The 26,659-nt window shown below is 40.1% G+C and overlaps 1 protein-coding gene across 1 annotated transcript in view; it reads left to right on the forward strand.

The window, feature by feature from the left end:
- Positions 1–26,659, forward strand: part of DIS3L2 (DIS3 like 3'-5' exoribonuclease 2) — a 344,024-nt gene that overhangs the window by 9,688 nt on the left and 307,677 nt on the right. Inside the window, exon 2 of the mRNA XM_080669267.1 lies at positions 691–770. The gene's annotated coding sequence lies outside the window, so the exon portion shown is untranslated. The remainder of the gene's footprint in view (positions 1–690; positions 771–26,659) is intronic.

A 26,659-nucleotide genomic window follows, 5' to 3' on the forward strand; every position in this document is an offset into this window, starting at 1 on the left:
TGCACAGGAAAGGAGCAGTGTTCCAGTCAGAGCAAACAGTAAGGGCAAAGACCATGTGATTTCACAGTTCATGAAGAGGACTAGGGACTTATAGTACAGCTCCATGTATGGAGCAAGAAGAGTGTAGAAGAATCTGGTGGGTGAGGGGGGCTGGAGAGTTGGACCTGAGGGTGCTGGGCCTTGGAAACAGGTTGAGGAGTTTTTCTTTATCCTCTATATGGTTTTACTTAATGGATTTAGGCTGGATTGCTTGTGGAGATGACACAAAAAAAGTTTGTGTTTGAATAGCCTGCTTTGTATTTTTACTATTGCTTAGTATTTGTATTGTCTTCTCTTTCCTCATTTTTTTCAACATGCTCCCTCAGCTTTATTGTTGGGGAAGCCTCTATGTCCCACTAGCAATACATGTTCACTTTTCTAATTGGGAGAAAAGGAATTTTAGAGGTTAGGATTATAAACTAGAAGTTGATTTGAAATGTTTTTGCATTAGTGTGTGTGACCTCTAGGACACTAATTTCTGTGACTCTTTTTCTTTTTAATTGTGGTAATAGAAACATTAAATTTACCTTCTTAATCATTTTGAAGTGTTAACTATATTTACATTGTTGTGTAACAGATCTCTAGGACTTTGTCATCTTGCAAAATGAAAACTCTACTTATTGAACAATTTCCTATTTCTCCTTCCCTCAGCTCCTGGCACCTACCTTTTTACCTTCAGTTTCCATGATTTTGACTACTCCAGATATCTCATATAAGTGAAATTGTACAAGGTATGTTCATTTTTACCTTCATGCTCCTTCCCTAGAATATCCTTTCTTCTCAGTCAATTTAAATCCTTCCAGTTCTTTAAGGCCCATTTCCTCTTCCTTGTCCTTTCACTTGGCTTAATAGACCCAGAGTGGAAGAGCCCTTAGCAGTTTTTTAGGTGAGCCCTGGCCAGGGTGATTCAGTGGTTAGAGCGTCGGCCTGTGCACCAGAGGGTCGCAGGCTCGACTCCTGTCAAGGACACATACGTGGGTTGCAGGTCTGATTCCTGCCCCAGGTCAGGGAGTGTGCAGGAGGCAACCAATGGATGTGTCTCTGTCACATTGATGTTTCTCTCTTTCTCCCCTTCCCCCTTCCTTCCGCTCTCTCTAGAAATCAGTGGAAAAAATAAAAGAAAATTGAGTTCTGTAGAAGTTTCAGTGATTTGCTTAGGGACAGACATCTAGTGAGTCGGGCAAAGTTGGGACTAGAGCTCTAATCTTTCAACTCTTGGGTGGGTGCCTTTTCTGCTTTAGCCTGCTAACATGTTGTAATTTAAGTACCACTGAGGTACAGGCACATTTTTCTATCTCCATAACATTATGCAGAGGCATATTAGATGCCTAGGAAATATTTGTTAATGAATTGATTGCCTCTAGGACTTTCATTGCCTAAGAGGTGGCCCTACATAAAATTTTGAACTTCATTGATTTTTTAGATCCTTGGTTGTATTAATCAAATTTACACTAGTCTTTCTGCAGTTGAGTAATTCTTTCACCTTTGCAATCAGAGTTAAGACTTTCTCACCTTTTCCTAATGCTCTCTATATTGCATATATTTGTCCATGGCACACATACTTGGGTTTGCCTACAATTTTGATGAAAATCTAATGAAAAAAAACCAAAAAACAATCAGAAGTGGAAAACCTAATGCATTAAACTTTTTAGATTAGCTGATTTATTTTGAGGCAAAGGTTTAATGCTTCTTTGTGAGCTTTATTGCTGCTAAATGTTTTTGAAAGAATCATATTTGTACCACACTATATAGTGCTCATCTCAGAATGCCTATGAATCATTTGATTTTGGGTATTGAACTGGAAATGATTTTGAGATGGCTCAATATCTTTAGGGCTAAAAATGTGTAAAAGAGCATTTTCTTGTATGAGGAAGATTTATACTTTTATTTATAGTTTCCTCATTTACCTCAGACTTTGCTTTCCTGTAATGTTATAGGACCAGCCTTATAGAATCCAACTTTCATTTTTAAATTTATTAAAAAAAAATCTTTATTGTTGAACATATTATATAGGTTCTTCCTTTTCCCCCATCCACCCCCTCCAATTCACCCCCACCCCCCGCCCCAGGCCCTCAACACCCCACTCTCTGTGTTCATGGGTTATGCATATATGCATACAAGGTCTTTGGTTGATTAACTCCCATCCATTCACCCTCCCCCGCCTTCCTGAGATTCTGCATTCTGTTCCTTGCTTCCATGACTCTGGATCCACTCCGTAAAAATCCAACTTTTAAAGTGTCCTCCTATTTTAACCTTCAAAAAAATAAAAAATAAAAATCTGAGGAATTGCTGTGAGAAATAAAGTTCATCTTCATTCAGATACTACCGAGCACAAGTAAAAATCAAACTGTGGGCCTGGAATAGATACCTCTGGGGTCCAGCCATCTAAGCCATTATTGGTGATGTCAGGGAGACTTGACCAGAATTCTTGTTGTCTTTATTAGTCTGAGGGTGGTGGTGGAACTGCACAAAATGCTCCTTTGGTCATGTGACAGGAGATAGAAAGATTTGACAATGAGGACTTTTCAGACAGCATTTTATTTGGAACCATAGTAGGAACTTGGTGCCCCAGAGTTGGAATTATGTGATTAACTTTTGTGTTGAGGCTAGAATTAGTCAAGTTTAGTCAACTGTTAGTCCAAAAAAACTACCTTTCTCCCCCACTATTTAAAATTATGGTGTATTATGGAGATTATAATTAATGGATCACCTCTTATCTGTCAAATAATTCACATACATTGTGTCATTTAATACCAGTATTTGTCCATTGAGAAAGATGATTTGACTCTTTTATTGAGAAACTTGAGTCACAAGGCAATACGTATTAGAACCAAAGTTTGGACCTATGTCTTTCTGATGCCAAAGCCCATATTCCTTCCATCACTCTACATCATGCCACTTCCCTAAATCAGGTTCTGATTTCAACATTTACACTGGTCATGAGAAAATAAACATAAGTATTGTGGTGATGATAAAGAAAAGGGCAAGTGATGAAGTAGGCTGATATAATAGGAAGTTACCTGTTCCCTGTGGCTTAAAAAATCCTTCAAATGAAGGAAAGTAATTGTTGGAGTATCTGATAGACTTGAGAGTTTGGGTACCTAAGCCACTAGGAGGCAGGAAGTTATATAATGATAATTGAAGAACTCTTTTCTTTAGGTTCCTCTGTAGGCTTCCTTTAATGAAATTGGATTGTTTCTACCATTAGGCTTTGATGAGGAGGACAGGTTTGTGGTGATTGTCTAGGTGCTGATGAATTCAGAGAAGCCCCAGACATTTCTGTTTAACTTCACCTCATTTAGAGAACATTTCCTCATGGGAAATAGTTGCTTCTTTCTCTATTTGCCATGGTCAGCTTTAATCTGTTATAGAGGATTGACTATAAAACTAATAGCAGTTATACTAGGAAGGAGATAATAGCACTTTTTTGTTTTGTTTAATCCTACTTGAAATAAAATCAACAGTTTACATGGTTTGCTATTCTTTTTAGTTATTTTAAGTTTTCTAAATGAAAAAAATGTATATTGTTTAGAGATTTATTGCTTTTATAAGACATTTATTTTATGATTTACTGAATTTTGCCAGTTCAAATTAGTCTTTCTTAATAGTTTGGAAATAAGGATGCCCTATGAATTTTATGACAAAATACACATTATTAACAAAAAATAATTTTTAATGAATGAATTAGGGCCCAATTTGTATTATGAAATATTATTAATTATTGGGTTAAAATCATATTTGTTAAAAGCTGACTTATTGAGATATAGTTGACATATAAACTTTACATATTTAAGGTGTACAATTGGTTAAGTTTTGACATATGTATAGACTCATGAGACCATCATCACAAACAAGAGGGTGAACATATCCCTCACCCCTAAAGCTTTCATCATATTCTGGCTCCTTGACCCCCATCCCAGACAACCACTGATCTTTCTCTCATTACATATTAATTTTCATTTCCTAGAAGTTTATATAAATGGAATCATACAGTATGTAGTTATGCTTATTTTATTCAATATCAATTGTTCTTTTTTGCTTTCTTTTTTAAAATTAAAATTTTTTTGTTCTATTATTTTATTTTTTAATTTAATTTTATTGTTTAAAGTATTACAAATACTTTAAACTCCCAGACTGGCAGGGGAGGGCAGTTGGGTGTGACCAGGCCTGTAGGGGAGGGCAGTTGGGGGCGACCAGGCTGGCAGGGGAGGGCAGTTGGGGGCGACCAGTACATATGTCTCCTTTTTTTCCCCATTGACCTCCCCCCGGCTTTCCCTACGCCCCCCCCCCCCCCGCATATGCCCTCCCCCTACCCCCTCCAGTTTCTTGTGTCCATTGGTTATGCTTATATGCATGCATACAAGTCCTTCGGTTGATCTCTTGTTTTGAGATTCATGTTTTTAATATATTAGTAGTTGATTTCCCTTTAATTCTGAGTAATATTCCTTTGTATGAATATACCACAGTTTATTAATACATTCACCTATTGTCTGGCTGGCATGGCTCAGTGGTTGAGCATTGACCTATGAACCAGTAGGTCATGGTTTAATTCCCCATCAGGGCACATGCCTGGGTTGCGGGCTCGATTCTCAGTGTGGGGTGTGCAGGAGGCAGCTGATAAATGATTCTCTCTCATCATTGATGTTTCTATCCCTCTCTCCCTCTCTGAAATCAATTAAAAAAAATATAAAGAACACTAATGGGTTATTTAAATAACTCTTTAAAAAATACCTTCACCCATTGTTGGACATATTATTTTCAGTTTTGATAATAAATAAGACTGCTATGAAACTTTGTATACAAGTCTTTGTATGGACATATACTTTTATTTTTCTTGGCTACATAAATACCTAGGAGTAGAATGGCTAGATCATATGGTAGGTATATACTTAACTTTTAAAGAAACTATCGGTTTTTTGAAGCAGCTGTACTATTTTGCATTCCCACCAGCAGTGTATAAGAGGTTCATTTCTTCCACAACCTTATCAACTCTTGGTATAGCCAGTCTCTTAAATTTTAGACATTCTAATTTGTAGTGGTATCTCATTATGTTTTTAATTTGCATTTCTCCAACAATTAGTGATGCTGAGCATATTTGCTATCCATATAGTTTTGGTGAAGTGTTTTTTCACATTTGTCAATTTTTAATTGGTTTCTGTGTTTTCATATTACTGGGTTTAAGAAGTTCTTTATATATTCTGGATGTAAGTCATTTTTAAGACATAAAATTTGCAGATATTTTCTTCTACTCTTTCCATTCTCTTTAATGGTGTCTTTTAAAGAGAGACATTCTTAATTTTGATAAAGCCCAATTTATATTTTTTTCTTTTATGGGTTGTGTTTTTGTTGCTTTAGCTAAGAAATCTTTGCCCAAGTTAATATCACAAAGACATTGTCCTGTATTCTAGAAGTTTTAGTTTTTACATTTAGATCTATGATCTACTTTAATTTTTATGTATAGGACAAAGTATTGATCAAATGTCATTTCTTTTATTTCTTTACATATGGGATACAATTGTTGTAGAACCATTTGTTTAAAAGATTATTCTTTCACTAAATTGCCTTGAACCTAGGTTATATACCTAGGTTGAAAATCTATTTATATATGTGTGGTTTTATTTCTGGACTCTCTTTTGTTTCATTATTGATCTGTTTGTCTGTCTTGATGCCAGTATTATACTGACTTGATTAATATCTATACTAATAAAAGTGTAGGTGGCCCTTGCGCCCTCGCATGACACCCTCAAGTCATCACAAGATGGCCATCACAAGATGGCCGGCAGGGGAGGGCAGATGTGGGTGATCAGGTTGGCAGGGGAGGGCAGTTGGGGGCAAACAGGCCAGCAGAGGAGGGCAGTTGGGGGTGATCGGGCCGGCAGGGGAAGGCAGTTGGGGGCAACCAGGCTGGCAGGGGAGGGCAGTTGGGGGCTACCAGGTCTGCAGGGGAGGTCAGTTAGAGGTGACCAGGCCTACAGGGGAGTGCAACTTGGGCAACTGGGCCTGCAGGGGAGGGCACTTGCAGGGGACCAGGCTGGCAGGGGAGGGCAGTTGTAGGCGATCAGATTGGCAGAGGAGGGCAGTTGGGGGTGAGATCAGGCCTGCAGGGGAGGGCAGTTGGGGACCAGGTCGGCAGGGGAGGGCAGTTGGGGGTGACTGGGCCAGCAGGGGAGGGCATTTGGGGGCGATTGGGCCAGCAGGGGAGGGCAGTTGGGGGCAATCGGGCCAGCAGGGGAGCAATTAGGTGTCGATGAGGCTGGCAGGGGAGTGGTTAGGGGGTGATCAGGCTGGCAGGCAGGCGAGCAGTCCCGGATTGTGAGAGAGATGTCTGACGGCCGGTTTAGGCCTGATCCCTGTGGGGTCCCAGATTAGAGAGGGTGCAGGCTGGGCTGAGGGACACTCTGCCCCTCCCCCCCAGTGCACAAATTTCATGCACCAGGCCTCTAGTGTTAAATAGAAGTGGTAGAAGCACACTTATTTTGTCTTGTTCCTGATTTTAGGAAGAAAGTATTTAGTCTTTCACCATTAAGTATGTTAGGCCTGGGACTTTTCAACTTCTGCCTGGTAGGGAGGAGTATGTTGGTACTGTCCTTGAACTCACAGCTGCCTGCCACATGCAGAATTGGCTCTGACAAGGCAAGTGCTCAACTGGATTCATTCTAATTTTTGTATCGCAAAAGAATTGAGAGCTGAGGTTCAACCAGGGTTTCATTGGATTTTTATCAGTTAAAAATAATGGAAAAACATATTACTGTTCAAATCACATCATTCCTCCTGCAGTGCTCTCAATTATCTTATGCAAACCTTTTTGCTCTTAGTTCTGGTAAGTACCCTCTTTGCTGAAGCTCCCTGAAATGAATGATAATTGTTTTCAGTGAATTTGATCAGAGTGCTTTGCTCTTTGCTGTAAGCCTTCCCTACCCCCATGAATCTCCTTGTTAATGCAACTTCAGAAGAAAAGATGAAAATCAAGGATTTTGCTAACTCCTAGCAAGTAATATTTAGAAGGACATGATAGAATCAAACAGGTTTTCCGTGGCAGAAATTGAATCTAGTATTAAAAGATTACATATGTGTTTACATGAATTCTGTACAGTCTTGTTTTAAAATTGTGGTCTTTTATTAAATACTGAGAAGTTACAAAATAATAAATGCAAAATATGTGTAAGGTATACAGAATAATAGGGCAATGGATACTCATGTGCCCAAATGCCTAGTTTAAGGAAAGATTATCATTACCTTTGAAATTCTCTGTGATTCTGTTCCTGATTCTACTGTTTCCTCTTTCAGAAGTAACGTGAGTTTTATATTTTCTTCATACTTGAACCACATAGTTTATATATATCCTTAAGGTATTTAATTTTTTTCATGTTTTTGAAATCTATAAAATGGAATCACAATGCAAATATTTTTCAGTAGTATTTGAAATTAAATATTTTACACATCAAATAGTTGGTTGTCTTTGAAAATTGGAAATGAGAGTTTAGAGGAAACCCTGTTAAGTTGTCTGTCCTTCAGGCCAGGTCAGGATTGTTTCTTCCAGCACATTCTTCAGTGCTTGGTCCAGCCTTTGTTAATTGTTTCAAAGAAAGTGCTCCACTATCCCAGAAATAAGGTAGATTTGTAATCTCTGCTCTTGTCTGGGAGTTGTTCTTTGTAATTAGATATGGAGATTTCTTTTAAGGTCACTACCATCTGAAGTAATACAGAATACATGTATATGGGTTTGCCAAGGGTACAATTTCTCTGGGAATCATAACTTTGGATTTCTTCACTTCTGGATCAAGGAATTATACTCTATGAATATAGGTTTTATATTTAATGTGTATCTATAGGCAGCAAGATCTTAGTGATGTAGCTTCCCATAAATGATAGGTTGAACACTTGCAGCATGAAGTTTTAAAATAATCCTAAGATTATGAACTTTGCTCTGGAGCCAATGTCCCACACTCTGCTCTTCTGCTCAGGAGGCTTGTGTAGAAGCCTAGCATATTTCCCTGGCACCTGTGGACCTCAGTTTTGTTTTGTCTCCCATGAGAAGCAGGGATTCCAGTGTTGCTGTTTTAGAAGCAGCAAGGAGATTAAAGGCCACAGGTCTGTTTTAGTTGCATTTCAATATTTTTGGAATTATTTTGGTTAATTGTTGATTGTCCTATTATCTACCTGAAATTATTAACTATTAAATCCATGGTGATGCCCTTGTGGGTGGTAGAGGTTTTTATCTGGAAAATGTAGAATTTTAAAAAGCTGCAAACCCTAGACTTAACATCTTTCAAACTCACTCATGTCGAAAGGTATGAATGTGGAACATAATTTATCCTTAGAAAGGAGGGCTCCCATCAGTCGTCCTTTGTAGGACTTCTCTCAGGTCCCCTATCACAGGGCGCTCAGCTGACAGACCAGATCCAAAATCGGCAGATTGGCGTAGGGGGTCATTAAAGTTTCCCCATATTTCTATCGGTGGTCTGGATTTAATCTTAGTCATTTAGCTGTTTAGATTTTGTGTCCTGCATCCCTCCAGATGCTTTGAATAATGCTAGAATTCTTCTCTGTGACAACTGCTTGTAAATTTGCATGTGTTCCTCTGGGAACATTCTGCAAGACCCTATAGGGACCTTGTATTGTAGGCAGGAATGTGGTCCTTAGTGAGGTCTTAACTCACTTGGGGCTGAATGAGACTGAAGGAAGTAAATTCCAGATATTTTCAGCTACAGCCCTGAGAGTAGGCATTGGTATAGCAATACTTTTCCAAGAAAAAAGTAATGATATAACTGACAGAATTCTTAAAATATAGAACTGAAGAACCTAGATGGCACTGTAGATAAATGCGGGTACTCATGGCCTCCCACAACCACATCAAAATTACAACTAAAATGCAGAATAACCATCATTTAGAACCGCCTGAAATTTGGCTGAATGGATGTCCTACAACTGGAGAAGTAAAGAAGAAAGTATATCCAGACTGATAGGAGGGGTGGAGGCACAGAACAGGCTGGTCCAACACCCATGTGTGGTGTGTTTTTAATTGAGAGGGATATTTCCACTGCAGAGGCTTCCTGTTAGAAGCAAGGGGTCCCAGCCCCACACCAGCCCACCAGCCCAGGGTTCCAGAGCTGGGAAGAGAAGTCCCTGTAACTTTGGCCTATAGAAACCAGTGGGGATTGTGGCTGAGTGAAACGGAGGCTGCTGGAGACCCAGGCAGTCCCTCTTAAAAGGACTGGTCCATGGACTTATTCGGACTTGATCCCTCTGGGCTCCAGCGCTGGGGCAATAGCTGGGGTGGGGGGGATTCAGGGACATACAGGGGGGAAATAGATTGTCCGGCAAGAACTCGGGGAAAGCTTTCTCCCAGATAGGGGTGCTCACAAGGTCATTGTTCCTATATCAAGACCTCCCTCACCTCCCCGTTGCAGAACTGACTGGCAACCATATGTGAGTTTCCATCAGCGTGGGTGACACTGTTCGCTCTACCCTGATGATTCCCTGAGACCATACCCCACCCAATTTGCAGCCCCACCCGAGCTGTTTGCAGTGGCTTTTGACTATGAATGGCCTGTCCTGGCTCAGGCTTCAGACATTCCTAAAACCTTGGCATCAGTGTGCCCATACCTATCAATAAGAGGCTCAAGACCTGGCACTGGCACCAGCCTGCCTTGCTTCACAGTTTGGCTTCGCCTGGGCACTTCCAAGCCCAATACAAGTAGCAGCCATCTGTAGATTGCTCTATAGCTCCTGCCAGGTGATCCCAGGCAATGGCTGACTTTGCATCTCCAGGAGGCTCCAGAGCCAGTGCACTAGTTGGACAGCTTCAGACCATACCAGATTACAACTCTCCAGATTGACAAATGACACACTCAAGGGGCAGACTCAGTGAGCATCAAAGCCCCACTGAAGCAAGTCCTGCTCCATAGGGGTGTCTCCTGTACAGCAGCTGGTCCCACAGCCAATTGGTCTGGAGGTCAGCTCCTCCTAGTGGGACACCAACAGCAATCAAAACTCAATTACTACAAGACTGTGCACACAGCCCACACAGGGGCACAGCTAAAGTGTCCAGCTCAGGTGACTGGGCACTACAGGACACCTACTACACAAGGCCCCTCTACCAATTCCAGGATTCATAGTAGCTCTACCTAATTCATAGTAACAAACACAGGGAAGCAGCTAAAATGTGGAGATGAAGAAGATTGTCACAAATGAAAGACCAGAAGAAATATCTAGAAAAAGTCCTAAATGAAATGGAAGCAAGCAACCTACTGGATGCAGAGTTCAAACAGTGGTTATAAGGCTTCTCAAGGATCTTAATGAGAGCTTCAAGGGACTTAGTGAGAATTTCAAGGATCTTAGAATTTCAAAGCATAAAAAAGGTCCAGTCAGAAATGAAGTATACACTAACTGAAATGAAGAATAATATACAGGGTATAACAGTAGAGTAGAGGACACAGAGAATCAAATCAAGAATTTGGAATATGAAGAAGAAAACACCCAATCAATAGCAAAAAGAAGAAGGAATAAAAAATGTGAAGATAGTGTAAGGAGCCCCTGGAACACCTTCAAGCATACCACCATTCCCATCATGGGGTTACTAGAAGGAGAAGAGAGGGAGCAAGAAATTGAAAACCTGGTGAAAGAAATAGACGTACAAGTCCAGGAAGCACAGAGTCCCAAACAAGATGAATCCAAAGAGGCCCACCAAGACACATCATAATTAAAATACTAAAGGTTAAAAACAAAAAGAGAATCTTAAAAGTAGCAAGAGAAAAGCAGTTAGTTACCTACAAGGGAGTGCCCATCTGACTGTCAGTTGATTGCTCAACAGAAACTTTGCAGGCCAGAAGGGAGTGGTGAGAAATATTCAAAGTGATGAAAAGCAAGGACCTACAACCAAGATTACTCTACCCAGCAAAATGATCATTTAGAATTGAAGGTCAGATAAAGAGCTTCCCAGACAAGGACAAGCTAGAGGAGCTCATCATGACCAAACCAGTATTGCATGGAATGTTAAAGGATCTTCTTTAAGAAGAAATAAAAGATAAAAATATGAATAATAAATGCAAATCTACCAACAATTGAATCTAAAAATCAAAATAAGTGAACGAGGAATCTAATGAACAAAATAAACTGATGAATAAAATAGAGCCAGAGGCATGGAGGTGCAGGAAGAGATTAACCAAAGAACATATGCTTATATGCAATACCTATGGACACAGACAATAGAGTGATGAAGGCCTGGGGTGGGGTGGGAACTGGGTGGAGAGGGGCAATGGGAGGAAAAAGGGGGATAGCTGTAATACTTTCAACAATAAAGATTAAAAAAAAATAGGACTAACACAGAAGCCAGGTTGATATTAATTTCTTGTGTAAAAATTTTTTTTTTCATGAAAACTGACATTTTTTTAGAAGTAATATAAATTTAGGGAAAACTACTTTCAATTCTTGTGCATTTTAATCACATTGTTCAGTTGATTATCGATTTTTTTTGACAGCAGTTATTTTTTAATTTTTATTTTTAGCACTTACATTTTTTTTATTGTTTAAAATATTACATATATTAGTACATATATCTCCTTTTTTTCCCCATTGACCTTCCCCCAGTCTCTCCTACTCCCTGTCCAATGCCCTCATCCCACCGCCCCAGTGTCTTGTGTCCATTGGTGTGCTTATATGCATGCATACAAGTCCTTTGGTTGATCTATTTCCCTCCCTCCCCAACACTCCCCAGCCTTCCTGCTGTAATTTGACAGTCTGTTCAGTGCTTTACTGCCTCTGTATCTATCTTTTTATTCGTCAGGTTATAATGTTCTTTATTTTCCATAAATGAGTGAGATCATGTGGTATTTTTCTTTCATTGCCTGGGTTATTTCACTTAACATAATGCTCTCCTGGTCCATCCATGCTGCTGCAAATGGTAAGAATTCCTTCTTTTTTATAGCAGCGTAGTATTCCATTGTGTAGATGTACCATAGTTTTCTAATCCACTCATCTGCTGATGGGCATTTGGGCTGTTTCCAAATCTTAGCTATGGTGAATTGTGCTGCTATGAACATAGGGGTGCATATATCCTTCCTGATTGGTGTTTCTAGTTTCTTGGGATATATTCCTAGAAGTGGGATTACTGGGACAATTACTATTGTCCATTTGTAGTTTTTTGAGGAAACTCCATACTGTTCTCCACAGTGGCTGCACCAGTCTGCATTCCCACCAGCCGTGCACGAGGGTTCCTTTTTCTCCGCATCCTCGCCAACACTTGTCGTTTGTTGATTTGTTGATGGTTGCCATTCTGACAGGTGTGCGATGGTACCGCATTATCGTTTTGATTTGCATCTCTCAGATAATTAGTGACTTTGAGCATGTTTTCATATGTCTCTTGGCCTTCCTTCTGTCTTCTTTCGAAAAGATTCTATTTAGGTCCGTTAACCATTTTTTTATTGGATCATTTATCTTCCTTTTATTAAGTTGTATAAGCTGCCTGTAGATGTTGGAGATTAAACCTTTATCAGTGATAACATTTGCAAATATGTTCTGCCATACAGTGGGGTTTCTTGTTGTTTTGTGGATGGTTTCTTTTGCTGTGCAAAAGCTTTTTATTTTGATGTAGTCCCATTTGTTTATTTTCTCTTTAGCTTCCATTGCCCTAGGAGCAGTATCGTTGAAGAAATTGCTTCGGCATATGTCTGAGATTTTGCTGCCTGTGGATTCCTCTAGTATTTTTATGGTTTCCCGTCTTATGTTTAAGTCCTGTATCCATTTTGAGTTAATTTTTGTGTATGGTGTAAGTTGGTGGTCTAGTTTCATTTTTTTGCATGTATCTGTCCAATTTTCCCAACACCATTTATTGAAGAGACTGTCTTGACTCCATTGTATGTTCATGCCTCCTTTGTCAAATATTAATTGGGCATAGTGGTTTAGGTCGATATCTGGATTCTCTATTCTATTCCATTGATCTATATGTCTGTTCTTGTGCCAGTACCAGGCTGTTTTGAGAACAGTGGCTTTGTAGTACAGCTTGAAATCTGGTATTGAGATCCCCCCTACTTTGTTCTTCTTTCTCAGGATTGCTGTGGCTATTTGGGGTCTTTTTTTATTCCAGATGAATTTTTGGAGAGTTCTTTCTAGGTCTGTGAAATATGCCGTTGGTATTTTAATGGGGAGTGCATTGAATCTATAGATTGCTTAGGGTAGTATGGACATTTTAATGATGTTGATTCTACCAATCCATGAACATGGTATGTTCTTCCATCTGTTTACGTCTTCCTCTATCTCTTTTTTTAGTGTCCTGTACTTTTACCTCCTTAGTTAAGTTTATTCCTAGTTATCTTAATTTTTTTGGTGCGATGCTAAATGGGATTTCTTTTTTAGTCTCTCTTTCTGTAAGTTCACCATTGGTGTATAGAAATGCCATAGATTTCTTGGCATTAATTTGTATCCTGCTACATTGCCAAATTCATTTATTAAGTCTATTAGTTTTTTGATGGAGTCTTTTGGGTTTTTTATGTACAATATCATGTCATCTGCAAATAAGGACAGCTTTACTTCTTCTTTTCCAATTCCGATGCCTTTTATTTCTTCTTCTTGTCTAATTGCAATGGCTAATTCTTCCAGTACATGTCGAACAGGAGTGGTGAGAGTGGGCATTCCTGTCTTGTTCCTGTTCTTAGGAGAAATGATTTTAGTTTTTGCCCATTGAGTATGATGTTAGCTGTGGGTTTATCATATATGGTTTTTATTATGTTGAGGTATGATCCTTCTATTCATACCTTGTTGACAGTTTTTATCAAGAAAGGGTGTTGGTGTTTAGTCTCCATGTGTTTGATTTTTTTGGATTGTTTTTATTGTAGTTGATTTCCAGTTTTATGCCACTGTGATCTGAGAAGATGTTTGATATGATTTCTATCTTCTTGAATTTGAAGAGACTTTGCCTATGACCCAACATATGGTCTACCTTTGAAAATGACCCATGAGCACTTGAGAAGAATGTATATTCTCTGGCTTTGGGGTGAAATGTTCTGAAGATGTCAATTAATTCCATCTGGTCTAGTGAGTCATTTAGGGTTGATGTTTCTTTGCTGATTTTTTGTTTAGAGGATTTGTCCAATGGTGATAGTGGGGTATTAAAGTCTCCTGTTATGATTGTATTGCTGTCAATCTCTCCCTTGATATCCTCCAGGAGTTTTTTTTATATGTTTGGGTGCTCCTGTATTGGGTGCGTATGTTTACCAGAGTTATTTCTTCTTGTTGGATTGCTCCCTTTAGTATTATGAAGTGGCCTTCCTTATCTCTTGTTATGTTCTTCACTTTGAGATCTAATTTGTCAGATATAAGTATTGCTACCCCAGCTTTTTTGTTCATTTCCATTCGCCTGAAAAACCTATTTCCATCCCTTCACCCTCAGTCTGTGTGCGTCTTTTTTTCTGAGGTGGGTTTCTTGTAGACAGCAGATATATGGGTCGTGTTTTCTTATCCAATCCGTTACCCTATATCTTTTGATTGGGCATTAATCCATTTACATTTAAAGTTATTGATAGGTACTTATTTGTCGCCATTTTTATTCTTACCCCTGTGTTCCTTCTTCGCTTCCTATTTCTTTTTTTCACAGCAGACCCTTTAGCATTTCTTGCATTGCTGGTTTGGTGGTAATAAATTCCCTTAGTCGTTTTTTATCTGTGAAGCTCCTGATTTCACCTTCAATTTTGATTGATAGCCTTGCTGGGTTCAGTATTCTTGGATTCAGACCCCTCCTTTGCATGACTTTGTATATTTCATTCCATTCCCTTCTGGCCTGATGAGTTTCTGTTGAGAAATCAGTTGCTAGTCTGATGGGGGTTCCGTTGTAGGTAACTTTCTGTCTCTCTCTGGCCGCTTTTAAGATTCTTACTTTGTCGTTGGTGTTTGCCAATTTAATTATAATGTGCCTTGGCGTCGGTCTTTTGGTGTTCATTTTGGTTGGGACTCTGTGAGCTTCTTGGATTTGTGTGGGTTTTTTCTTCCCTATATCAGGGAAGTTTTCTGTCATTATTTCTTCAAACAGGTTTTCTATTCCTTGCTCAGTTTCCTCTTCTTCTGGCACCCGTATATGCAGATGTTGTTTTGTTTCGTGTTGTCCCAAAGTTCCCTTAGGCTCTCCTCCTGCTTTTTAATTTTTTTTTTCTAGAAGCTGCTCTACTTGGGTATTTTTTCCTACCTTGTCTTCTAGCTCACTGATGCAGTCCTCTGCTTCTTCTAGTCTACTCTTAATGCTTTCTATTGAGTTCTTTACAGCAGCGATGTCATTTTTCATTTCTTCTTGGTTCTTCATTTCCTCTTGGTTCTTACTCATATTGTTGAATTTGTCTTCCATTCTTTTCAGCCACCTTATGACCATTTCTCTGAATTCTTTCTCTGGCAGGTTGCTTGCCTCCATTTCGTTTACTTCCTTTTCTGGTGATGCCTGCTTTTCTTTCATATGCGGGCTGTGTCTTTGTCTCCCCATGGTCTCTTTTCTCTGTGTGTCTGGTTATGTAGATCTCTCTCTCCTGTGGCTGAGGTGCGGGAGAAGGTGTGGACTTGTGGAATCTGGGGAGAGTAGGCAGCAGTTCAGGAGAGGTGGTAGCGAGTCTGGTCCTGAGTCAGCCCCAGTGTCCATTTTCTCCTGAGAGATAGCCCCCTGATTATCGATTTTGAAAGTCACATATTTTTCCAAATTGCCACATGCACCTTTTTTCCCTTTGTTTCATTAATTTTGAGATTAGTATATATGGGCAGATGATGGCTCTGATTACCATTTAAATTATGTACATTGCTAGTAGATGAGTTATTTTTTAGCTCTCTTATTAAATATCTGCTTCTGTATCACAGCATGAAATTTGAGTTACCCTGTATAACCTTGCTCCATAAAAATTTATACTTTATGTAAGTAAAGGCCCTAAGTAGTGATAGAAGTTGCTGAATTGTTTGCTGAATAGAATATTTTTCCAATTATGACCTGTAATTTAGAGTTTTTAAAAGGGGGTTTAAAAGTCTTCCTACATGCTTCATTATAATTTAGTATGTGTATATGTATGTGGGAGAGATGGTGTGTGTGTGTGTGTGTGTGTGTGTGTGTAGTAGTAGTAGTAGTAGATGAAATAATATTGGCTGATTAATTGGCAATTGTTGAATTTCAGATATGAGTCTACAGTCATAATTTTTTAACTTTGTATATGTTTTTAACTATATTTTTAAAAATTGATTTTAGAGAAGAAGGGGAGGGATAGAGAGAGATAGAAACATCAGTGATGAGAGAGAATCATTGATCGGCTGCCTCCTGCACACCCCTCATGTGCCATGACCAGGAATCGAACCATGACCTCCTGATTCATAGGTTGATGCTCAACTACTGACCACTCCGGCTGGGCTTTATGCATGTTTTAAAATATTTACAATAAAAAGGTAAAAAAAAGTCTTCCTGAAAGTAATTAAGAAAAGTGGTAAGATACCAGACAGATTTTACCTTATAGCAAGGACTAAGAGTTAATGAAATAGATGTCATAATTTCCAATACCCCTACAGCGGCTTTTTCAGTGCTGTTGAAGTACTGCTCCTGAATTATTTCAGGAGAGAGAATATTATTTTATCCTGTTATTGCTCAAGTTTACTGATCATGGCAAATACTCCAGTGTGACTGCTCACTTGTTATGAAAAGAAAACTTTTTTTTTATAAGATACTTCCTTTTGCCATTTGGGTGCTGAGTATGAATTCTAACATCAGTAGGTACCTTCAGGTGCTTCTTTAGGCTCTGATTTCTGTTAAAAACTGAAGTTTTAATTTAGTTTCCATTTTTTTTTTTATTGCACAAGTTTCTCTGTTCATTTCTTCCCTCTACTGGATAAAGAGACATTTCTTCTTGTTTCAAAAGGTACTTGTGTTTAACCCGAGCCTTTTGGTGCTTTGTCTAGAATTTGTCTCCAAAGTCTTCTTAAAAAGAGAAGATAGAATAAATTTCAGTGGGTTGAAAGTACCAATTGGTATGAGAGTCTTTAAAGCGTAAGAAGTAATTTTATTTGTTTCAATATAGTAATTCTGTAGATAATTTTAATTATAACAATAAAATATGGGAGAGAAACATGAAGTTGAATTTAAAATAAATCCTGTACAACGTATATATGAGAAATGAAGCTATTTGTTGAAAAATGAAGTGATTTTCACCTCAGCATTTTGGGGCCCTATTTGGTAGGAAAACTTATATTTGAGAAGACCTCTTTTGGTTTGGGTTTTGTATGTTGCCTCATTACAAATCTTATTTTGTTGTGTTATTTATGACTAGAACTCTGATACTTTAGTGACATTAAGATGATTCTGTCTTAGTGGCAGGGAGATGATACTTATGTCCACCCTAACAATATCCTTGTTATACTTCCTGCCTTTACTGCTGTGCTCCTGCATGTTATCAGGATGTGAAAATATTAAACTCCAGCATTCAGATAAATTGTAAAATAGGCACTGAGATTTTAGATTATTGTACAAATTTATAAAATGATTATATAAATAGGAGAAAGATAGTTCAGTTGACCTTAAAGGTTTTCTTAAATTTTGGAATATGGTGATATGTTTTATTATTTTGAGGACAACTATTATTACCTTTTAAAATTAGAGTTAAGAAACACAGGTTTTTTATTCTTTTTCATAAATGTCAAGGTATATTATCAAATTGTGTCTTCTAAATTCCATTGTGATATTAGGTCATAATCCTATATAATAAAAGGGTAATATGCAAATTGACCGAACAGCAGAATGACCAGTTGCAATGACATGCATTGACCACCAGGGGGCAGATGCTCAACACAAGAGCTGCCCTTGGTGGTAAGTGCAATCCCATAAGGCTGACGGCTGGTGAGCACAGTGGCCTGCCTCCACAGCAGCGCTAAGGATGCTCGACTGCGGCTTAGGCCCGCTCCCCGCCTAATTCATCAGTTGAACATCCCCCGAGGGCTCCAGGACTGTGAAAGGGCTCCGGCCAGGCTGAGAGACAACCTCTCCTGCCCCCAGTGCACAAATGTCATGCACCGGGCCTCTAGTTATAAAATGTATTCAATATATCTTTTGTAGGGCACTATGTATAAATAGGCATAAGACATAGTTTCTACTATTCATTAATTTATAGTTGAGGAGTAACAGGGTATTTTAATTACTTCATTTAGTAAACATTTCCTGGGTACCCACCCTACTAGACCCTGGTGATACACTGGTGAACCAGACAGACAAGGCTCCACACTCTTGGAACTTATATTCTAGGATCTTAAAAATTTAATGCTAAATGTTGTAATTGTCCAGAACTTTACAAAGGAGGTATTACTTGTTCTGGGATGGTTAGGAAAGGTTGTATTGAGGGGGTAGGACATGAGCTGGACAGGAAGTAGGATTTTCATTTCCCAGTGTATATTCTGTGGAACCTGCTCTTAAGGATTTTTGGTCAAATAAATGTGGAAAACATAGTATACTATGGGGTTGCTGAGAAGGGATCCCAAGAGCTAGAGAAATTAGGTGAGATTCACAGAGGGGAGGTGATATGGAATTTGAGCTGTTCTTTTTTCTTTAAAAAATATATTTCTTTATTGATTTCAGAGAGGAAGGGAAAGGGAGAGATAGACAGAAACATCAGTGATGAGGAAGAATCATTGATTGGTTGCCTCCTCCATGCTCCTAACTGGGGATTAAGCTCATAACCCAGGCATGTGCCCTGATCAGGAATTGAACTGTGATTTCCTGGTTCATAGGTTGACATTCAACCACTGAACCACACTGGCCTGGTGAGCTGTTCTTTAATCGGTATAATTTTAAGAGTGAGGTTAGAGTGGAGGATGAGTGAATTGCGTGCACTTGAGGGTACAGGACCTGTTGGGGAAGTACTAATCAAAATGAACCCATCTCCTCCCTTCCTCATAGAAGCTATAATTTATCCTTGGCCCCACTTTCTCAACTCTTACTTTCTATCAGTATTTGAACACGTCAGGGTTCTTCCTTAATGAAAATAATTGCAACAACAACAAATGGAAACTCTGTCTTTTGATTTCACCTATGCCTCTTCATAGCCAAATATCACAAAAGAGTCAACTATACTCATCTTCTCTGCCCATTAATTCCTCGGCTTATTTTTCTTTGGTTATTATTTCCATTGCTTTACTAAAACAGCACTCACCAAACTCCCTGTGGCATCCACGCTGCTAAGTCTAATGAACACAATTTTTATTTCACTTTTTTTTTATTGCCCATTACCTTCTTAAAACCTTGATTTTCTTGACAACACACTCCCAAGTTTTCTCTTTTATATCCTTCTTTGTCTTTGCAATTTTGATTTTCTTCTTCCTGGCTACTAAACTTTGAGGCTCCTCAAGTCTCAATCCTAGGCCCTCTCCATTCACTCTCCCTACACTCTCCCAGGCTGATGTCATCTGTGTTCAGGACTTCAGTTACTGTTTGTTCTTCTGTAACTTCAAATTTGACCTTAGACCAGATGTTCTCAGAGCTCTAGATTGTATATCAGCTGCCTGTTTGATATAGTTTGTTGGTGTTGCAAAATTGCCTCATACTCAGCATGTCCAGTACTGGGTTAATGATCTGTATCCTACTGTAATCCAACAATCCTGTCCCAGTGAATGTTACCATCATCCATCCTAGAGTATAAGCCAGAAAACAGGAAGTTATCCTTAATCATTCTTTCCCCCTCACCCTTAATGTCCAACTCCTCACCAGGTTTTGTTAATTAGGGTTTTTAAATATTTCTTGCTTAACATTTCTTGATCTTAATATCGTCATTTTTACATGGACTGCTCAAATACTCTCCTGACTGGGGGCCCCATTCATTCTTGTCCCCCTGTCGCCTATGCATTTTCTCCCCTGAAGCTAGAGAATCTTAGAATATAAATCTGGTCATGTTACCCTCTTGATTGAAATACTGCAGTATCTCCCCATTGCTTGTAAGATAAAACAAAACAAAACACCAAACCAATAGTAAGAAAAATGGGTAACATATGATTAAGCATTTATCAATGTCCTGGTTTTGGTTGTGACTCACAGAACAAAGGCTTTGGTAGAGCAGTTCCAATATAGGGGGTGTTGCTTATCAACCACACAATCAATACAGGGAGGCTATTTACCCTGCAGGCAGTTAGGAGCTCAAAAGAGTGAAGTCGTGCCTTGTACATAGCTTTAGAGTTTAAAATACAAAATGTCCAAATGCTGGGCAATAAATCATGATATTAAAGTTCTTATAATTTCCCCCTTTCCATCAAATTTTGCAAAGTGAGATGGTGTTGATGAATCTAGTTTCTTTTTTTTTTTAACATTAAAATAAAGAAAAAACAGTTTATTATTTAAAAACATATGCATATGCCACAAATGTGTAAATAAATTACTAATAGACAACACAGGTTACCTGGAGATGGTGAGGGAGGGGGTGGAAGTTGTGATTGGGGAAGTACATAAAAGTAGCTGCAATTCTTTTTTTATTTTTTATTTTTTTATTTATTTAATTTAATTAAATTAATTAATTTATTTTTATTTTTTTAAAAAAATTTTTAAATTGTTTGAAGTATTACAAATAGTAGTACATATGTCTCTTTTTCCCCCCCATTGACCTCCCCCCAGCCTCCCCTTCCCCCTTCCCCCCAGTACATGCCTTTACCTGCCCTCCCCCCCCCAGTTTCTTTCTTTTTTCTTTTTTTTTTTTTTTTTGAGTCTTATTGTCATTACCAGGTTTTTCTTGTCCTATGGTGGAGGGAATATCTACTTATTCAAGATTATAAGGGTTAAAGTTGCAGCTCTTACCTTAAGGCAAGGTGGCAGGCTCTGGGCTTAGGGGTCTAACTGTTGGCTATAGTACCCTATATGGCAGGGTCCTCCACCTGTGGGGCTAAGTGAGCACACCTACCGCATTTCCTTTCCTTTTATTAATGAAAAGAGAAGATTATAATTTGGGTGTCCTAGGATTGGTGCCTGTGTCAGTTGTTCTTTAAATTAGTAAAATGTTGTTCAACTTTGTTCCATTGTAGGGGGTCTGGAGAAGAGGCTTTCAAGAGCTGGGAGGGCAGCTTTCTCCCAGACAGAGGTGCTGGCAGAGGCCAGTGTTCCCGTTGCTGAGCCCTCCCTACCATGGAGCTGAAAGACTGTGGCATATCTGAATCCCCATTAACCTGTCTCACACTTTTCACCCTGCCCTGGTGATTCCTTGAGACCCCACCACTCCCTACTTACAGGTTCATCCAAGCCATTTCCAGTGTTTTTTTCCATACAACTGGCCTCTCTCGCCTCATGCTTTGAACTTTTCTAAAAGCTCTCAAACAGGTAACAGCTGGCTTCAGCTTTCCCCGTACCTCTCAATAAGTGGCCCCAGGCTTGGCATTAGTGGCAGCTCACCCTGTTCACAGCTTGGCCTCTCCTGGACACCACCAAGCTCAACACAAGTATCAGCCAGCTTCAGATTGCTTTGTAGCTCATGCTGAGTGGCCCCGGGCAGGGCACAGATAGAGGCTGACTTTGCACCTCTTGGGAGGACTCAGAACAAGTGCACCTGGTGGCCAATTTTGACCACGCCGGATTAGAGGCCTACCACCTCCATGAGTGACACACTCAAGGGATGGACTCGGTGAGAGCCCCACTGAAGTAAGTCCTGTTTCATAGGGTCAGCTCCTACACAGCAGCTCTTCAGCTATAGTTGTAGCTGATCCTTGCAACTGATTGACCTGGGGGTCAGTGAGAGCCCCACTGAAGTAAGTCCTGCTCCATAGGGTCAGCTCCTACATAGAAGCTCTTCAGCTATTGTTGTAGCTGATCCTTGCAACTGATTGACCTGGGGGTCAATCCCTCCCAGTGACGCCAACATAAATTAAGGCTCAATTACAATAGGACAGTGCACATAGCTTACACAGGGGTGCACCTAAAGTGTCCAGCTCAAGTGACGGGGGAGGCTGAGCCACTGGGTCCTACAGGACACCTACTACACAAGGCCACTCTACCAAATCTGGAAGACATAGCAGCTCTACCTAATACATAGAAACAAACACAGGGAAGCAGCCAAAATGCAGAGCCAAAGAGACATGTTACAAATGAAAGAACAGGAGAAATCTCCAGAAAAAGAACTGAATGAAATGGAAGCAAGAAAACTACTGTATACAGAGTTCAAAACAATGGTTATAAAAATGCTCAAGGAACTTAATGAGAACTTCAAGGAACTTAGTGAGAATGTTAAGAAAATTAGAACATCAGGGTTAAAAAGGATGTCAGAAATGAAGTATACACTAACTGAAATAAAGAGTAATATACAGGGTATCAACAGTAGAGGATGCAGAGACTCAAATCAAGAATTTGGAATATAAGGAAAAAAAAACACCCAATCAGAACAGTAAAAAGAAAAATGTGAAGATAGTGTAAGAAGCCTCTGGGACAACTTTAAGCATACCAACATTCACATCATGGGCTTTACCAGAAGGAGAAGAGAGGGAGCAAGAAATTGAAAACCTGGTGAAAGAAATAGACATACAAGTCCAGGAAGTACAGAGAGTCCCAAACAAGATGAATCCAAAGAGGCCCACCAAGACACATAATTAAAATGCTAAAGGTTAAAGACAAAGGTAGAATCTTAAAAGCAGCAAGTTACCTACAAGGGAATGCCCATATGACTGTCAGCTGATTGCTCAACAGAAACTTTGCAGGCCAGAGGGAGTGGCAAGAAATATTTATTTATTATTTATTTATTTTTAATCTTTATTGTTCAGATTATTACAATTGTTCCTCCTTTTTCCCCCATAGCTGCCCTCCATCCGGTTCCCACCCCACCCTCTGCCCATACCCCCCCACACAACATCCTCATCCATAGATGTATGATTTTTGTCCAGTCTCTTCCCGCACCCCCACACCCGTTCCCCCCTGAGTATTGTCAGTCCACTCCCTTTCTATGCCCGGGATTCTATTATATTCACCAGTTTATTCTGTTCATCAGATTTTTTATTCACTAGATTTTTAGGTTCACTTGTTGATAGATATGTATTTGTTGTTCATAATTTTTAACTTTACCTTTTTCTTCTTCCTCTTCTTAAAGGATACCTTTCAGCATTTCATATAATACTGGTTTGGCGGTGATGAACTCCTTTAGCTTTTTCTTGTCTGTGAAACTCTTTAACTGACCTTCAATTCTGGATGATAGCTTTGCTGGGTAGAGTAATCTTGGTTGTAGGTTCTTGCTATTCATCACTTTGAATATTTCTTGCCACTCCCGTCTGGCCTACATAGTTTCTGTTGAGAAATCAGCTGACAGTCATATGGGTGCTCCCTTGTAGGTAACTAACTGTTTTTCTCTTGCTGCTTTTAAAATTTTCTCTTTGTCTTTTGCTCTTAGCATTTTAATTATGATGTGTCTTGGTGTGGTCCTCTTTGGATTCCTTTTGTTTGGGGTTCTGTGTGCTTCCTGGACTTGTAAGTCTTTTTCTTTCACCAAGTGGGGAAAGTTTTCTGTCATTATTTCTTCCAATAGGTTTTCAGTATCTTGCTCTCTCTCTTCTTCTGGCACCCCCATAATTCTGATGTTGGTACGCTTAAAGTTGTCCCAGAGGCTCCTTACACTATCTTCATATTTTTGGATTCTTTTTTCTTTTTGCTTTTCCGGTTGGGTGTTTTTTGCTTCTTTGTATTTCAAATCTTTGACTTAATTCTTGTGATCCTCTAGTCTGCTGTTGACTCTCTGTATATTATTTTTTGTTTCAGTCAGTGTATGCTTAATTTCTAGTTGGTCCTTTTTCATATCCTCGAAGGTCTCACTAAATTTATCGGCCTTTTCTAGGAAATTCTTGAAAAACCTTATAACCATGGTTTTGAACTCTATATCCAGTATTTTGCTTTCCTCCATTTCTTTCATTTGTGATCTGTTTCTTTGTCTCTGCATTTTGGCTGCTTCCCTGAGTTGATGGAGTGGCTTTGTGTGCTAGGTGTCCTATAGGGCCCAGTGGCTCAGCCTCCCTTATTACCTGAGGTGGACACTCTTGGTGCACCCCTTTTGTGGGCTGTGTGCACAGTTTTGTTGTAGTTAAGCCTTGATTGTTGTTGGTATCACTGCGGGGAATTGACCTCCAGGCTAATTGGCTGTGAGGATCAGCTGTGTCTACTATGGGAGAACTTCTCTCTGGAGACACCCTTATGGGGCAAGACTTGCTTCAGTGGGGCTTTGGTGCTCACTGAGTCTGCCCTCTGAGTGTGTTTCTTATGGATCTGAGGAGTTGTAATCTAGATGGTCCCACTCTGATCCCTGGGTACACTGGCTCTTGGATCTCCAAGGAGGTGCTAATTTAGCTTCTGCTTGAGGCCACCCAGCAGGAGCTATGGAGAGATCTGCAGATTCCTCTTCTTTGTTTGGGTTTTGGAGGTGCCCAGATGAGGCCCAGCTGTGAAGCAATGCAAGCTGCTGCGGAGCCTTGGGTCTTCTTTTGGATGTTCTGGGTCTCACTGACTCAGCTGTAGGTAAGTTTAAAATTCAAAGGACCAGGCCATTCATATGCAAAAGCCTCTGCGCTCAGCTTGGATGGGGTGGAGTTTCATGGTGGAGCAAACAGCTATGGCTTCGTGGGACGGGATCATAGAGCAGGGCAAACAGCGATGGCTTCCCGTCAGTCCTGCCCTAAGAGGCCCCTGGTTCTCAGTGTCCCGTGGTAATCGCTGCAAGTACCTCTGAGGGAAAGCCGCCCTTGAGTTTTGCCTGCTGCCAGATAGTCCAGTTTCTCCCTGTATGAGTCTGGGTCCCCAGAGTCTCACCCGGAACTGGAGTTCAGAGCAGTCGGGAGCTTTGGTCTCCCTCCTGATTGAGAAAGCCCACCGCGTACTTAGTTGCCAGCCCTCTTCGTGCGTGCGCCTCTGTACCTCTGCCTTCCACAGCTCCTGTAAGTCTCAGTATGCTTTTCTCTTTCCTTCTAGTTGTAGAATTTCCACTCAGCCAGCCTTCCTGTGGTTCTGGATGATGTCTGTTTTGTCTTTTAGTTGTAGTTTTGAAATTGTTGTGCAAGGCAGCAGTTTAGGTGCTTACCTATGCCGCCATCTTGGTTTCTCTCGGCAAGAAATATTTAAAGTGATGAAAAGCAAGGACCTACAACCAAGATTACTCTACCCAGCAAAGCTATCATTTAGAATTGAAGATCAGATAAAGAGCTTCCCAGACAAGGACAAGCTAAAGGAGTTCATCACCACCAAACCAGTATTACATGAAATATTAAAGGGCCTTCTTTAAGAAGAAGTAAAAGATACAAAATATGAACAATAAAATGGCAATAAATGCACATCTATTAACAATTGTATCTAAAAATCAAAATAAATGAACAAGGAATCTAGTGAACAAAAATGAACTGTTGAATAAAATAGAACCAGAGGCATAGAAACATGGAACAGATTGACAAATCTCAGAGGAAAGGAGGAGGGGGTGGGAAGAAATGAAAGAACTTATATGTATGTATGTATGACCTATGTACACAGATAATAGGGTGGTGAAGGCCTGGGGCATTGTGGGAACCTGGTGGAGGGAAGCAATGGGTGAATAAAAAGGGGTACATCTGTAATACTCTCAACAATATAGGTTTTTAAATATGTTTTTATTGATTTTTAGAGAGAGAGGAAGGGACAGGGATGAGAGATAGAAACATCGAGAGAGAAATATCAGTTGGCTGCTTCCTGCATGCTCCTTATTGGGGATTGAGTCCACAACCCGGTGATGTGCCCTAACTGGGAATTGAACTGGTGACCTCTAGGTTTATGGGTCTCTGCTCAACCACCGAGCCACACTGGCCGGGCTGTCTTGACTTAAAAAAAATATATTTTTATTGATTTCAGAGAGGAAGGGAGAGGGACAGAGAGATAGAAACATCAGTGAGAAGAGACAGTCATTGATCGGATGCCTCTTGCAATTTCCACATGGGATCAAGTCCACAACCCAGGCATATGCCCTGATCTGGAATTGAACTGTGACCTCCTGGTTCATAGGTCGACGCTCAACCACTGAGCCACGCAGTCAGGCTATGTTGACTTCTTGATGTCCACCTACCAGGGCCTTTCAGAACTCTAAGCTGCCATCTGGCACCTAGTTAGTCTTGTCACAACCCCAAAGCAGCCTGGCCTCTTTCCTTTGTCTTGGTTGTTCCTTCAAGGGCTTATTCCCAAGCCTTCCAACATCTTCCCCTCCATATCAATTCTCACCCAGGTGCAGGCACCAGAGGAAGAATGGGGATGATGCAGGGCAGCCAGGACTACATGTCAAAGGGATCTGGGTGAGGAACAGGTAGGGCTGTACCAGCCATTCCTTCTAGCCCAGAGGGATGGAGGGGGCACCAAGGTGAGGGGGGGGGGTGAGAGAGGGAAGAAGCATTGCTGAGCTAGAAGCTGAAATTTTTTGAATTTCTTTATTGATTAAGGTATCACATATTTGTGCTCATCCCCCCATTCCCCTCCCGAACCCTTCCACACGCATGCCCCCACGCCCCTGTTGTCCATGACCACTGGTTAGGCTTATATGCATGCATACAAGTCCTTTGGTTGACCCCCACCCTCCCCTACCTTCCCTCTGAGGTTTGACAGTCTGATCGATGCTTCCCTGTCTCCGGGTCTGTTTTTGTTCATCAGTTTATGTTGTTCATTATTTCC

This window comes from Plecotus auritus (assembly GCF_963455305.1).
Source record: "Plecotus auritus genome assembly, chromosome: 5".
Taxonomy (NCBI): domain Eukaryota; kingdom Metazoa; phylum Chordata; class Mammalia; order Chiroptera; family Vespertilionidae; genus Plecotus; species Plecotus auritus.